The following is an 11810-nucleotide window of genomic DNA, read 5'->3' as shown; positions in this document are numbered from 1 at the left end:
CCAGTCTCTTGAAGATTATTTGAATCCATCTTAGGGTTTAGGACCATACACTGTAGTCACAACAATTCAGATATTAATTGTTAAGCTTGTAAATTCCTATCAGAAGGACTAAAACAGTCAAACTCAAAAATGTTTTCACAAGTGAGAAATTATGACCATGAAACATTCCTTTTTCAGTTGCAGTTTGTTTTCTTGTTTGTATTTAGAGGAGTACTCACAGGGGACAATCAGGAACTTTTGTTTCAGAAGCCAGTAGAATGGCTAATACTGTGAGAGAGAAACTTTGTGGCAGCTTACAGCCATAGAAACCATCAAAAAGAATAATATAGAATGAAACTGAGTATTTTCTTATCTCTTTGTAAGAGCATTGCTGTTTAATAGTTTAGTTATCTTGACTTATACTGTGTTGGCATTTAATGTCAGAAGTATCTTTTTCTCTTTCGGCTGATCAATGTATTATGTAATATGTAAATATAGTTATGACATAAAAGTGAGTGAACTCGTGTATATATGTGAACCTCCAAAATAGAACAGATGTTTTCCTGAAAGCTTGGTATACGTCATAGAATATTTGGGGACTGTCTCTGAAAGTGTTCACAATTGAACAACTTTCTAGGATTAAGTTAAGATGGATGGATTTTAATTCATTTTTTGTCATGTCTAAATCATCAACTTCCAAAATATACAATCAGCTCTAATATCTAGTCAATGAGTATAGCAGTGAAGAAGAGGGTATTAGTCTCCCAAGGATTTAAAAAAAAAAAAAAAATGGTTTTGAGCCATACTCCATACTAGAAGGGACATTTGTCATTTACAAGTATAAATGGCTTAATTAATCTAGTGCTTAAAGGTGTCCTCAAAAAATATATTATTACAAGGGCGCCTGGCTGGCTCAGTTGGTAGAGCATGTGACTCTTGATTTCAGGGTCACAAGTTTGAGTCCCATATTGGGCATAGAACCTACTTTAAACAAAATACGTATATATATATATATATATGTGTATATATATATATATATATATATATATATATATGTATGTATATATATATATAATATGTATACTTAAAAAAACACCTTCCAGACACTGAGAAGTATCCAACTAATTAGGTAGAAATGGTTTATATTTCATCTTGACTATGTCACTGAGATACTTACTCTGAAACACTACGTTTGGTTCAAACTTTTTATCTAGATAAGTTCTTTGTTCCCAATGGCAGTTATATTCTACATGACAACATTCTAGGTACTAATGGGGAATAGAAAAAAAATAGGAACACAGTCCCTCTCTGAACTAGAGATTCAAGAAGATATCAAAGGAAGCTGATTCCTATATATGCCAAAAGGGAAGTGTGGGGATTTGCAGGAGGAAAAGATTTGGGAAGCAAAAGGGAGGTGGGGGTAATTTCCTGTTCTGCTTTGGCCTGTCTCTTGCTGGCAGACAGGGTCTTGGCATGAGCCTTTCTCTGGAGCAGCATTGTGTGTGGTGTTGGCTCTTAGGATTCCTGGGACTCGGGGAAGTTGGGCAGCAGAAATGGTGGTGGGCACTTCTTGATTGTGACCCCCTCACTCTGGATCCCAGATACAGTGGAGATGTGAGAGGTGGGTGAGATTTATGTTGTGTTTTAAAGGAACGACCAAGCAGATTTGCTGAAGAACTGTGTGGGAAAAAGAGAGGAGTCAGGGGTGACTACCAAGTTTTTGATTGTCATGTCAGGGGGTGGGGGATGAAGAAGAGGTAGTGAGGGAGAGTTTGAAAACAATAAGGTCTAGACCATATGTCCAAACTACTGGTTCATCATATCTACTTGTTACGTGGAAGTGACATCATTCGCCTTGTTTCAAACCTTTACCCTACAAAACAATACTATGGACATTTCAGCCTAGTAACTACTTTATAAACTCCTGAGGGTTGACATTGTAGCACACGTCTTGGCATAGTGGTTACACAGTGAACTCTAGAGTGAGCCTACCTGTACCACTGGCTGTTCCTTGTACTAGATGTGTAGCCTTAAGTGAGTTATTGAACCTCTCTGTGTCTCAATTCCACATCTGTAAAGTGAGGCTGCTAATAGTACCTGCTTCATAAGGTGGCTGCGATGTTTAAATGTGACTTGCCGAGGGCTGACAGCGATTGAGATGGTTAAATGTTAGCTACCATTACTGTTTCTTACCAGTTCTCTCTACTGCTAAGCAGTTCCCTCTTCTCATGGAAGTAGACAAACTAAAAAAAATAAAACATTCTAGCAATCCAGTCTTAATATATTGCTGACAGGAGTCACCCCGTCAGCCTCACAGTATCTCTTGGAAATGCTCTACCTCCCTGGTCTTCAGTCATTCATTGCGGTACTTCAAGGTAATCAGGAAGACCTATTGATTATCTAATAAACACTGCCACAGTGTTCCGATGGGTTAAGTCTACAGGATCCTCTCTCCCCCCACTCCTCCACCAAACCTGAAAAATGATATGCCTTTTTTTTTTTTTTAAGAATAGGGAAATATATTGCCAAACTTAAAACAAGAAGGGGAAGTCTTGATAGATCAGAAACTAAGAAATCCCTGAGAAAATGAAAACCAGCATAATCAAATTGAAGAACAAAACTGTAGCCTAGAATGCTGGTGGCAAGCACATGGGAGGATACAACCATAAAATATGGGAGCCATGCCAAGGAGGCCCTTTATCACCACAAGTGGTGGCATCCAGAGGTGGGAGGGGGCTCAGAGAGGCAACATACCGAGGCAATTTGCTGAGGGATTATTTAGGGTGCTGCAGTGGGAGCAGCAAAACCATCAGATCTTTATGCATCCCCATCTCACACTTCCCAGTTTAGGTTGGAGAACATGTTTCCTGAAGGAGCAAAAATGGGAACACCCAAGTCCAGAAGGCCAGCCACCAGAGTTACCCTGCTCAGTGGCGCATCTTTCTCCTCCCTAACTCACTGAAAACACCGCCCCTCCCTTTCCTCAGGCTGCGCAAGCAGGAGCAACAGATGGTCTAGCCAAAAGTTCTCAGTAGCAAAGGTGAGTTCCCAGACAGGGATAACCAAACAGTTCAGGAGTGCCCACTGGAAGAAGACAAATTCACAGAATTTAGCACTGAGGAAACAGTTAACAGAACAAAAAGAAGCTCCACGTTTACAGTTTTGAGAATTCAAGCTGTCCAAAAGACCAGACCAACTGTGTATAAAATCAGGCTAATGAAGTTACAGAACATTTTACATATTTTGCACCCAAATCCAATTAGATTACCCAGGACCACTATTTTGCTTTTTCCTCAGAGCTGCTTTATCGTATTGCAGTGGATTTAATTCAGAGACACATAGTATAATCTTACTACGGATAAACCTTATTCTCCCTGTAACGTCCTGTCCTGTGAGCGTGAACGTGGAACCCAGTATCTGCTTGGATGGAAAGGAAGGGAAAAGCTATACGTGCCATTACACATCTTACATGATGTTTTGGATTCCCACCTGAAACATTGCATAGCCCACCATAAGCATTTATTCATTCCACAGACATTTTTGGAATCAGACACCAGGGCTATGGAAATGGAAATAAAATGGAAAGTGAGATGAGAACAAAAGTATCTCAGACGTCCCCACTACATTATATCTACCAAGTAGCTGTGTGACTCTAGAGGAAGTAGCAACAACAGCGAAGGGAGGAAAGAGAGATGCTTCACAAAGAAAATGGTTGTTGGGGCACCTGGCTGAGTCAGTTGAGCCTGCGACTCATGATCTCAGGGTCATGCATTTGAACCCCATGTTGGAGATTACTTAAAAAAAAAGAAAAAAAGAAAATGGTGGTTGATCTTGGTCTAGGATGGTAATAAGGAACCATTCAAGCTCCCAACCAGTGTGACAGTTAATGTTCTTTTGTTCATGTTTCTCTTCCAAAGTATTTCTGGGAATCCCAGGATTGCGTATGTTTCACACACTGGTCATGGTTGGTGCTTGTCCCTCAGCCGGACTCTGGCACTGGACTGGCCTCCATTCTCTGCAGCCACCTTTTCACCACTTTCTAATTGCTTTTTCCTTTCTCCCTATATCCTGCACCCCAACCATGGATAGGACCCTCTCTCTTGATCCCTGCAAAGCACATCTAAAATCAGGCTATAACTTCAAACAAATCTTTTACCAAAGGCCTGAGGAAAAGAGAGAGGAATTACTACACAACCCTCACCCCCCCCAAAAAAAAAAAAAATGATCATTGTACTCACTGTCTTCTATAGTCTCTTGGCTGTGTACTTGCTTGAAGGCAGCCCCAAGTCTGTCCATAGCTCTGACTTGTGCCAGGTTGCAGGTAGCATTTACTTCCCCTAGAAGGGAGGGATTCTCGAATCCCTTGTGAAGGGACTCATGAGGTCCCCTTACATGAGTCCAGGCCCCCTGCTCCAAAACAGCATGATCTGTAGTAATCCATCTCTGCCCACAGAAGACAGGGTTCTTCATAATGAAGCATGTTATCCTTTCAAACATTTTCATCTGGAAGGAAGATTTTTTTTTTATCTTTGTCTCCATTGAATCATGAGAAAACATCAGATAAACCCACTTTGAGAGACATTCTGCGAAACAACTGGTACTCATCAAAGGTCATGAAAGACGAGTCACCGAGGTCATGAAAGACAAGGAAAAACTGAGGAACTGTCACAGATGGGAAGGAGACCCAATTAAATGGAAATGGGATCCCCCATTGGATCTGGATCTGGAGCAGACCAATGACATTGGGGGAGAATTGGTGAAATTTGAGTAAGGTCAGTAGTTTAGTAGTTAATAAGGTACTGATACTAATTTCTTGGTTTTATAATTGTGCTGTGGTTATGTAAGTTGATAAAGAGAAGTTGGGTAAAAGATAAATGAATTCTCTGTACTATTTTTTGCAACTTTCTGTAAGTCTAAAACTATTTCAAAATAAAAAGTTTTTTTAAATACTACTAGCACCCATCAGATCAGCAAAATTGTGAGTCTTGACAATATCAATAACTGGAAAGGACATGTAGCAAATTAAACGTACCACAAATACTGCTAGTGTAAGTGTCCATTGGTACAACCACTTTGGAGAGTATATAGGAATATTTGACAACATCTAGCAAAATTGGAGATATGTAAGCATTATAACCAAGTGACTCCATGAGTAGGAGCATATCCTATGGAAACCATCATACAGGCACTCAAGGAAACATGTTTAAGAGTGTCCATCACTGATTATTTTAATAACAAATACTTGGGGGGGAAAGGAGACTGGGTAAATAAATTGTGGTACATTCACACAGTGGAACACTATACAGCAGTGAAAATGAAGGGACTAGGGCCTATATGCACCAGCATGGATGAACCTAACAAGGAATTGTGAGTGAAAATTCAAGTCACAAAAGGATACTAGACAATAATACCATTTATATAAAGTTTTAAAACATGCCCAAAATACTGTATATTGTTTTGGGATAAATAAACTATGACATTAAAACATAAAATACAATCTCTTCTGAAGTGATAAAGTGGGGATAAGTAATCAAGGAAGGATTCAAAAAGGACTTCAATTGTATTCTCAATGTTTTATTTTTTAACTTCATGGTACATACACAGACATTTATTATATTTTACTTTACTTTTTTTTTTTAAGATTTTATTTATTTGACAGAGAGAGAGTGCACAAGCAGGGGGAGCAGCAGAGGGAGAGGGAGAAAGCAGGCTGCCCGCCTAGCAAGGAGCCCGATGCAGGACTCGATCCCAGGACCCCAGGATCATGAACTGAGCCGAAGGCAGATGCTTAACCGACTGAGCCACCCAGGCGCCCTATACTTTAACTCTTTGAGATAATTACTTTGAAAGATAGAAGAATGTCTTACAGGGAAGTCTTACAAATAGATTAGTGAAAAAATTTAAAAAGAAATAGCAAAATATATGAGCACACAATTTCTGAATAAAAATTTATAAATAGATGGTCAATAAGGAGTGTATGGAGGGGGCGTTATTGTTAGTAATCAAGTCAATGAAATGTAAACATCAATATGACACTTTATACCACTTACAAATATGGCAGAGACTTTTTTGAAATTACTAATATTCAAGTAGGGCACATGAAACGATCACTCTCACAGATTTTCGTAGGAGTGTAAATTGGTATAAACATCCTCAAATGTGGGGCACCTGGCTGGCTCAGTCAGTGGAGCGTGTGGCTCTTGATCTCGGTGTCGTGAGCCCAAGTCCCATGTTGGGCATAGAGCTTACGTTAAAAAAAAAAAAAATACAACAACAAGAACAAAAGAAAGCCAAAAATTTCTCAAATGTAATTTGGTGATAAATATTAAAAGCCTCTATGTATGCATACTATTTAACCTATTAACTACCTGAATAGTAGTAATCCTAGGGAATTAATCAGAAGATAGCCATCACCTTATTAATTATAGCAGTGAAAAATTAAAACAATGTTAAAGTCACATAGCAGTTTGATTAAATAAGTCATGAATGTTTTAGGCAGTTACTAAAAATCACATTGTAAAAATGCAGACATAAGAACACTTTATAATGTTAAGTTTAATAAGCAGGCTAGAAAATACAAATGAGTATAATCCTAATTTTTGAGAATATGTAAGTACACATATATAATACATAGGAATGTATATGTAGAGAAAGTTGGAAGATTTTTGTAGAAGTCTGCTAGGCTGCCATAACTACCACAAACTGGGAGGCTTAACCAACAGAAACTTCAGGGCACCTGGCTGGCTCGGTCAGCAGAGCATGCAGCTCTTGAACTTGGAGTCATGAGTTCAAGCCCCATTAGGCATAGAGCTTACTTAAAAAAAATAAAACAAAAGGAGTTTATTTTCTCATTGTTCTGGGGGCTGGTCCAGGATCACAGTGTCAGCAGGGTTGGTTTCTTCTGAGGCCTCTCCTTGACTTGCAGAAGGCTACCTTCTTCCTCACTGTGTCATCACCTCTTATAAGGATACCAGTCGTATTGGACTAGGACCTATCCTCTGACTTCACTTAACCTTTATTACTTCTGTAAGGGCACCATCTCCAAATACAGTTACATTCTGAGGTACTGGGAGTTAGGAGTTCAACATCTGAATTTTGATGGAACATAATTCCACCCATAATACCTATATGTCAAAATATTAACTAGATATGTCTATGTAATTTTAAAAATGCTTTTTTATTAAAATGAGATCTTACTATACTAATGATAAATAGGACTCTTTCAATCTCAGTTGAGGTCCCCCAAACCAAGAATAATACAGAGATGCCAATTTCTATCTCTTTGTCCTTAAATGTGGTGCTAAGTCACATCTATTGAGCGCGCACCCACTTCCTACCTGTAGAAGTAAAATGTGGAGGATGGAGGAGTAGAGAAGGTAACCCTTTGAAGAGAGTCACTGGAGCACTTCTGCATTTCCTCCCTCCAAGGGTCTGAAGAGAAACTGCTTCTTCCTCCCTCAAGAGAGCTAGGGCATTTGCCAGAGTCTGTGGAATGGACACTGATGTTCAGATAAATAAGCCCCAGGTATTTGTCATTCTGTCGTTAATGCTCAAGATTTAAATTCTTAGCTTAAAAAAAAAATTTTTTTTTAACACTGAAGACAAACTTGGGACTCCTGGGTGGCTCAGTCAGTTAAGCGTCTGCCTTCAGCTCAGGTCATGATCCCAGAGTTGTGGGATCGAGTCCCACATCAGGCTCCTTGCTCAGCGGGGACCCTGCTTCTCCCTCTGCCTCTTTCTCTCCCCCTGCTCGTGCCTGTGCTCCTGCTCGTTCTCTCTCTCTCTCTCTCTGAAAAAACAAAAACAAAAAACAAGACAAACTACAGGAGGCAGACACTGTTGTTTGTTTGCCCCATGGCTATTTCTCTTAATTATTGCCACAGAAACACATTTTGCTTGGGGGGCTATGTGGGGAGTTACAGGGAATGAATCATGGTGGTTTAGAGAATGACTTGCTAATTTTACCTAAATGCCTTAAAAAGATCTTTCATTTTCCTTGCAGGTTAATAATTCCAGGGTAAGATTGGTTGAAGAGATCTTTGTCAAATCACCCAATATGAGACTAAAGCCCCTAGTATTCACCATACCTTTCATTATTTTTTTCTCTCAGGATAAAGATTAAAATAAGAAATGATTTAAGAACTATAATTAAACAAACAGCCCAATTTGAAAATGGGCAAAAGACTTAAACAGACTTTTTCCCGAAGAAGATAAACAAAAATTCCATAAGCATATTGAAAGATGCTCAACATCAATAATCAGAAGGGAATGCAAATCAAAACCACAGTGAGGGGCACCTGGCTGGCTCAGTTGATGGAGCATGCAGCTCTTGTCTCCGGGTTGTGGGTTTGAGCCCCACGTTGAGTGTAGAGATTACTTAAAAATAAAATCTTTAGAAAAAACACAATGAAATACCATCTCACACCCGGTAGAATGACGTATATATATATACATATGTATATATGTGTATATATATGCATATATATACCCTTTTTTTTTTTTTAAGTAGGCTCCTTGCCCAACATGGGGCTTGAACTCACAACTCTGAGATTAAGAGTCACATGCTCTACCAACTGAGCCAGTCAGGCACCCCCAGAATGACTATTATATTTAAACAACACCAGAAAAAAACAAGTGTTGACAAGGATGTGAAGAAATTGAAATGCTTGTGCACTGTTGGTGGGAATGTGAAATGGTACAGCCACTGTGGAAAATGGATTGGTAGTTCCTCAAAAATTAAACATAGAATTACCATGTGATCCAGAAATTCACTTCTAGGTATATGACCAAAGGAACTGAAAGGAGGAACTCAAAACAGATTTTTTTTTTTACACCAACGTTCATAGTATCACTGTTCAGAGTAGTCGAAAGGTGGAAACAACCCAAATGTTCAGCTTTAAAAAAGGATGAACTTCTAATGCATGCTACAGCATGGATGAACCTTGACAACATTATGCTCAGCAAAATAAGCCAGACACAAATGGCAAATATTTTTTTTTAGATTTTATTTATTTATTTGACAGAGAGATAGACAGAAGAGCACAAGCAGAGGGAGTGGCAGAGGGAGAGGGAGAAGCAGGCTTTGCACTGAGCAGGGAACCCGATGCGGGACTCGATCCCAGGACCCTGAGATCATGACCTGAGCCGAAGGCAGACGCTTAACCATCTGAGCCACCCAGGCGCCCGACAAATGGCAAATATTATATGAAGTACCTGGAATAGGGAAATTCACAGAGACAAAAGATAGAACAGTGGTTACCAGGAACTGGGAGGGTGGGAAATGGGGAGTTGCTATCTAGTGAGTACAGGGTTTTCATTTAGAATGACGGAAACATTCTGGAGATGGATGGTGGTGATGGTCCCACCACTATGTGAATGTTCTTAATACCACTGAAGTGTACACTTAAAAATGGTGAAAATGGTAACTTTTACGTTATATTTTACCACAACAAAAGCAGTCTTAAAAAGTGATGACAGTTCATTGTTTTTTATAAGTAAGATATGTGTGCAACTTTTTCAGAAAATTAAACTTTGCATTGTTGCAAATATGTACTACTTGCAATTTCTTGAGGCAATTATGCTAATTTACTTCTAATGTTGCATATGAAGCCATTTCTTTTTTTTTTTTAAGATTTTATTTATTTATTTGAGAGAGAATGAGAGAGAGCACATGAGAGGGGGGAGGGTCAGAGGGAGAAGCAGACTCCCTGCTGAGCAGGGAGCCCGATGCGGGACTCGATCCAGGGACTCCAGGATCATGACCTGAGCCGAAGGCAGTCGCTTAACCAACTGAGCCACCCAGGCGCCCGCATATGAAGCCATTTCAAATGAAATGATAAAATTATAAATGTCATTATTAAACCAATTGTTTTTGTCCCAGGCAAGGCTATAAAAAGGGTCCAAATAGTTCACCCCTTTGAAGCAGATTCTAAGTGAGGGTAAACTCTTAGTTGATGCCCACTCCATGACAAATAAAAAAAAATAGGGTGGATCCAGATCTCCCCAGACACTTGGGAAAAAATAGAAGAATGAGAAATATCATAAGACTGCAACAGGGGTTATGTGATATTATTTTGGTTGTAGAATATAAAGAGGGCAAAATAACCCTTTTTTTTTTAACCTGTGAGTCTTTTTTTTTTTTTTTAAGATTTTATTTATTTATTTGACAGAGAGAGAGGGAACACAAGCAGGGGGAGTGGGAGAGGGAGAGGCAGGCTTCCCGCCGAGCAGGGAGCCCAACGTGGGGCTCGATCCCAGGACGCTGGGATCATGACCTGAGCCGAAGGCAGACGCTTAACGACTGAGCCACCCAGGCGCCCTGCAAAATAACCCTTTGAATGATTTTTCTATAAGATGGATAGATGTAAAAAAAAAAAAAAAAAAAAAAAATGAGATTTACTGTCTTCATGAATTTTAAGCGTGCAGTATAGTATTGTTAGCTATATGCACATGGTTGTACAGCAACTGCTAGAGCTTTTTCATCTTGCATAACTGAAACTCTATACCCACTCAGTAGCAACTCCTCGTTTCCCCCTCTTTTCTAGCCACTGGCAATCACCATTTTGCTTTCTGTCTCTATGAATTTGACTACTTTAGAACCTCATATAAGTGGAATCATGCAGGGGTGCCTGGTGGCTCAGTCAGTTAAGCGTCCGCCTTCAGGTCAGGTCACGATCCCAGGGTCCTGGGATCAGAGTCCCACATTAGGCTCCCCGCTCAGCAAGGAGCCTGCTTCTCCCTCTGCCTCTCCCCCTGCTAGTGTGCTCTCTCTCTCTCTCTCTCTCTCTCTCTCTCTCTCTCTCTCCCAGTCTTTCTCTCAAATAAGTAAAATCTTAAAAAAAAAAAAAAGTGGAATCATGCAGTATTTGTCCATGACTGGTTGATAAGCTGTATATTTATTGTTCAGTGATAACCAGCATTCATTCCCACCACCTCTATTATAGGGGTCTTGAAACTCTATTTTCCAGATCCTCTTGCCTCCAGGGTCCTGTGTTTAATCTATATTTTGCTAATAAAATACACTCACCATGCTTTGGGAAACCTGAGGAGAGCGAAAGATGTTCTTCCTCTGCCAACAGTGGTATGCAGGCTTAAGCAGATGTGAGTTTTCTCAAGGGTTGACAAGACTGCATTCCACTGCTTTTAAGCAGATGCAAGGAATTTGTGACTTTGGCAGTGGTTTCCTGACTTGTGGGTGTTATTGGAAACTTTCTGACCTCTGGATTAAGGTATGTGATGACCTGAGCCGAAGATAGACGTTCAACCAACTGAGCCACCCAAGTGCCCTTTTCTGGTTCTTACTTAAAAAAAAAAAAAAAAATCAACTTTAGGGGCCAAGACAATTCAAAGGGGAAAGAGTAGTCTTTTTAGCAAGGGTGCTGGGACAACTGGATAAACACATGCAAAGGAATGAAATTGGACCCCTACCTCATTCTATCTTCAAAAGTTAAATCAAAATATATCATAGACCTAAATGTTAGAGCTAAACTATAAAAGTTTAAGATTTACGTAGGTGTAAATCTTCATGACCTTGGACTAGGCAATGGTTTCATAGATATGACAAGCAACAAACAACCAAGGGAAAAATACAAATTGTGCTCATCAAAATTAAAAGCTTTTGTGCTTCAAAGGACACCATCAAGAAAGTGAAACTACAGGGGCACCTGGGTGGCTCAGTTGGTTAAGCGACTGCCTTCGGCTCAGGTCATGATCCTGGAGTCCCGGGATCGAGTCCCGCATCGGGCTCTCTGCTCGGCGAGGAGCCTGCTTCTCCCTCTGACCCTCCCCCCTCTCATGTACTCTCTCTCATTCTCGCTCTCTCAAATAAATAA

Source organism: Mirounga leonina, unplaced genomic scaffold (assembly GCF_011800145.1).
Source record: "Mirounga leonina isolate KUSES-001 unplaced genomic scaffold, KU_Mleo_1.0 Mir_128, whole genome shotgun sequence".
Classification (NCBI taxonomy): domain Eukaryota; kingdom Metazoa; phylum Chordata; class Mammalia; order Carnivora; family Phocidae; genus Mirounga; species Mirounga leonina.
This window is presented reverse-complemented; position numbering follows the sequence as displayed.